Below are 4,227 nucleotides of genomic sequence, written 5' to 3'. Positions count from 1 at the left end.
ATACAGACATATAACAAATATAGAAGAGCAAATCATACAACAATATAAAAATAAACTTTAAAAAAACAACCATTCTGACTCTCTTACAGTAAACACTTATACCAGTGCTTCCAATACTGGGATGTGCAGCGAGTGTCACTGTATGAAATGTTTATCATTGCCACAACATTATGGTTTTTAGAGTCATTCAGCCTACAGATGAATCTATACATTATATTTCTCAATAATGCAGACAGTGTATTGACTCCATGGCTCACACACAACTCACTTGCACTAGTCCATCTAGGTCTTCTTAGAAGTATCCTCAAAGCATCATTATAGGCCACTTGTAATCTCTGGAAGCTGGCTTTTTTATAGTTTAACCATAGATGCGCAGTGTATAATGGAGAACAGAATGTCTTGAAGAGGGTCAACTTAACATTTACAGAGCAGTTACCAAATTTTCGTGCCAATATGTTTGCTTGCACATACAGCATACGGCACTGATGATAAATATCTTCATCATCTGTCAGTTGGTCAGTGATAACATGTCCTATTCAAGAAACACCTCATGGATGCACTGGGACGCATCGTCAGTGATGTATATACTGGCGATCATTGGGGGTTTCGGGTCTCGCAACATCATACCCCCTCACCCAGGCGACCCAGCCGGGGGTGATCAGGCCCCGACTTGCGTCCCAGTAGCAGACCACGGATCTGCCCTCCTTATCCAAAGCCACCGGGTGGCCTTCTCAGCGGCTTCGCATGCGGACTTGATGGCCCTCTTCTTGCCTGCTCCTGTGATGCCCAGGCGACTCAGGACCTTGCATAGAGATCTTTCAGCAAAACCCCTGCAGCCAACCTCTATGGGCTCGTAGAATGTCCTCCAGCCTCCCTCCCTGCACTCCTCCACCAGTTCCCGGTACTTGGCCCTCTTCCTCTCGTTGGCCTCCTCGATGTTTTCCTCCCAGGGTACTGTCAGCTCCAGTATGATCAGCTGTTTTGAGGACTGTGAGGTCATGATCATATCTGGGCGGAGGGTTGTTGTTGCAATGTGCTGGGGGAACCTTAGCTGCTTGCCCAGGTCGACCTGCAGCTGCCAGTCAGATGTTGTGTGGAGGAGGCCAGTTGCCCTCTGTTGGTGTGTTCTGGGTGTTACTCCAGCTTTTACGAAGGATATTGCCTTCTTTGGAGCGTGATGGGTTTTGCTGGAGCTGATGGCTGAGGCTACGCTCTCTGCGACTGCCTTGAGCACCTGGTCATGGCGCCAGCGGTAGCGACCATCTGCCAGGGCCTTCGGGCAGCCGCTGAGGAGGTGTTCCAAAGAGCCTCTACCAGAGCACAAAGGGCAGGAGGGAGTCTCACTTTTCCCCCACACGTGGAGGTTTGCAGGGCTTGGTAGGGCATCGTAGACGGCTTGCACTAGGAAGCGGACCCGCTGGAAATCTGGCTGTAAAATGTTGGTCCAGGTGATCCTGCGCTGTAGTGCGCCCTCCCACCTCGTCCATGCTCCTTGCTGTCGTAAACCCACTGCCCGGCTCACTCGCTCCTCCTCCACACCTGCTCTAACTTCTTCCTGGATCAGGTGATGTCTTTCCTTCCCATGCGTCTGGCTGACGAGGGTCTTTGGGAAGTAACCCAAACCGGCTCTGCCTGTTGCCACAGTTCCCACTAGTGCCTTCTGTCTCAGGCGGGACTCTGCCAGCTCCACTGCTTCCCCAGCCCTCCACTTCCTTCCTGTCCTCACCTCAATGCCGGCTGCTGAAACCTTGCTGTCCTTCGAGTCCCGGTACTGTAGGGCTTCCCTGGTGCGTGCCACCATGAACTCTTCTTTGAGGCCACTGATGGGCAGCTGGAGAGTGTTGCTTGTTCCATACAGGGCAGCGCTGGTGAGACTGCGGGGAAGTCCCAGCCACCTACGAAGAAAGCCGCTGATCTTCCTTTCTAGGGACTCAACTGCTGTCATTGGGACTGCATATATCAGCAAGGGCCACAGGATGCGGGGCAGGATTGAATGCTGGTAGATCCAGGCTTTAAATCTACCAGGGAGGCCAGACTTGTCTACCTTGGTGAGCCAGGTGCCAAGTTCTAAGCTGGCCTTCTGAATGGCTGCTGAGTCTTTCAGGCTGGAGTCAAAGAGCTTCCCCAAACTCTTGACAGGTTGTTCCGTGATGGTTGGGATGACAGTTCCTGAGATGGAAAAACGGAACTTGTCGATCACCTTGCCCTTCTTCAGCACCATGGACCTTGATTTGGAGGGCTTAAAACTCATCTTCTTTTTCTAGTCTTTCTAGCCCTTGTAGAATCCACCTGCACCCTGGGACTGATGTTGTTGTAACGGTGAGGTCATCCATGTAGGCTCTGATGGGGGGTTGTCGCACGCCTGACTTGGTCAGGGGCCCTCTGCACTCCACCTCAGCTGACTTGACCACCATGTTCATGGCTAGGGAAAAGAGGACAACGGAGATGGTGCAGCCTGTAATTATCCCTTTCCCTATACGGTGCCAGTCAGATGTTTCAGACCCAGAAGTGACCCTCATCCTGAAGTTATTATAATAATCCAGAATGAGGTCCTTGATTTTACTGGGAACATGGTGGACGTGAAGTGCAAGCTCAACCAGCTTATGTGGTATGGACCCATAGGCGTTTGCCAAGTCCAGCCACAAGACAGCTAGGTCGCCTCTGTTCTCATGAGCCTCTCTGATCAGTTGCGTGACAACTCCTGTATGTTCCAGACAGCCAGGTGCGCCGGAGATCCCTCCCTTCTGTACTGATGGATCAATGTAGTTGTTTTTGAGGAGAAACTCGGTCAGCCTTCGTGAGATGATGCTGAAAAACACCTTCCCTTCAACGCTCAGTAGTGAGATGGTCCGAAACTGAGTGATGTCTGTTGAGTTCTCCTCTTTGGGGATCCAAACTCCCTCAGCGCACCTCCACTGGTCGGCCACTTTCCCTCTTCTCCAAACCACCTTCAGGGCCCTCCACAGGTGCCGTCGAAGCTCTGGGCAGCGCTTGTAAACCAGATAAGGAATTCCGCTTGGGCCTGGTGCAGATGCCGAGCGGGCCGCTTTGACAACCTCTTCAACTTCCCTCAGGCTAGGCTCCTTCATGTTGAACTCTGCTGTCGGGGGGCCTGGACTAATGAGAGCTTTGTTGGGCTCCAGTTCCAGGTCCCTCAGGGGATCACTCACGGTGTCTTGGAGGAAGCGATTTACTTGATCTATAGAGCATTCCAAGCGGCCACTGCGCTTATCCCCTAGCAGTTGTTTTGTAAAGCCAAAGGGATTGGCGATGAACGCTGCTCGCTTCCTAGCCCGCTCTTTTCCCCGTCTCCGATGCCACTCTGCTCTGCGAAGGGTTGTTAACTTCTTGCGCAAGATGTTCCTCAATTCTGCTAAGGGTTGCTTCTCCTCATCGGTAGCGACTTTGTACTGCCTCTTGAGGGTGCGAAGCTCCTGACGCAGATGATGTATCCGGGTGGCCCGGCGGTTCATAGTGTAGGACGTGGGTTTTGATTTCTTTTCAACCTGCCCAAATCTCTCTGAAGCATAGCTGAAGATGATGGTGGTCATAGTTGTCAGTCGGCTGTCCACATCCCCTTTGGCAGTTGCCTGGATGATGTTGGACACATCCTCGTCAAACTGCTGCCATTCGGTCCTCTTGCTGGCTGGGGGCCATTTAATCCGCTGCTGTGGGATTACTTTGCGTGGATTAGGAGTCAGAGGCACGTGGAGGGACTGGGCTCTGTGGGTTGCCTCCTGGCCGGGCTCCTCCTGCGTCTCACCAGGTACAGGACCTGTGCGTTGCACCTCCTTCTCCTTCTCCAAGCATTTCATCCTGGTCTGATGGATTTTCAGGCCACGATGGTTCTTGCACAGCTTTCCGCAAATGCATGTTACGTTGGTCGTTTGTCCGTTTGCGTGGGTCGTCACCGTGTGTTCCATCCGATTGGAGATCTCATCCTCCCCCCCTCTCGGGACCTCCTGGGGGTATTTCATAGTAGGGCTTTCCGTAGCTTGTTTGGGTTCTCTCTCGCGAAAGATACAGGTTGGGTTGCTAACCCAAACTGTCCCGGGTGCCGTCTTTCCGTGCTGTCAACTGTCTCTCCAGTAGTCGACCAAACTGTTCTTGGTTGTCACCTAGTCTGTTCCTAGGGGTCACTGGCAATGCCAGGTTCTGACTATTCAAGAAACACCTCATGGATGCACTGGGACGCATCGTCAGTGATGTATATACTGGCGATCATTG

At 52.2% G+C, this 4,227-nt stretch overlaps 1 pseudogene; it reads right to left on the bottom strand.

Moving 5' to 3' along the window:
• Window positions 1-565: 565 nt before the first annotated feature.
• LOC134449222 (uncharacterized) lies at window positions 566-3,977 on the bottom strand (annotated as a pseudogene).
• Window positions 3,978-4,227: the final 250 nt, after the last annotated feature.

The sequence above is a fragment of the Engraulis encrasicolus genome, chromosome 5, assembly GCF_034702125.1.
Source record: "Engraulis encrasicolus isolate BLACKSEA-1 chromosome 5, IST_EnEncr_1.0, whole genome shotgun sequence".
In the NCBI taxonomy this organism is placed as follows: Eukaryota; Metazoa; Chordata; class Actinopteri; order Clupeiformes; family Engraulidae; genus Engraulis; species Engraulis encrasicolus.
The sequence above is the reverse complement of the archived record's forward strand: the minus strand, read 5'-3'. Positions and strand labels throughout refer to the sequence as shown.